We start from the raw sequence: 267 nt of genomic DNA on the forward strand, positions 1-267 counted from the left end.
CGGTGTATAGGTGTGATGTCCGGTTAGAAGAGTGTTTTCTCTGCAAGTGATCAAAGCATGTTGGGCCGCTCCACTCGGTGAGCAGTGAGTCACCAAATAGGTTTACAACTGCAGTCCCATCACCTTCTGTGGTGTCTTTTTTTCCCCTTATATCCCATTGTGTTTCTGCAGCAATTTTGATTTGTGCTATTATACTTCAATATTTTTAGGATAGTGGCTTTAGTTCCTGTCCTACAATATCTGCTTTGGTTTTGTGTGTGTGTGTGT

At 42.3% G+C, this 267-nt stretch overlaps 1 protein-coding gene across 2 annotated transcripts in view; it reads left to right on the top strand.

The window, feature by feature from the left end:
• Positions 1–267, top strand: part of mapk14b (mitogen-activated protein kinase 14b) — a 20653-nt gene that overhangs the window by 9035 nt on the left and 11351 nt on the right. The gene's annotated exons all lie outside the window — the stretch shown is intronic.

Source organism: Morone saxatilis, unplaced genomic scaffold (genome assembly GCF_004916995.1).
Source record: "Morone saxatilis isolate NCDOM2014 unplaced genomic scaffold, NCSU_SB_2.0 Contig18, whole genome shotgun sequence".
In the NCBI taxonomy this organism is placed as follows: domain Eukaryota; kingdom Metazoa; phylum Chordata; class Actinopteri; family Moronidae; genus Morone; species Morone saxatilis.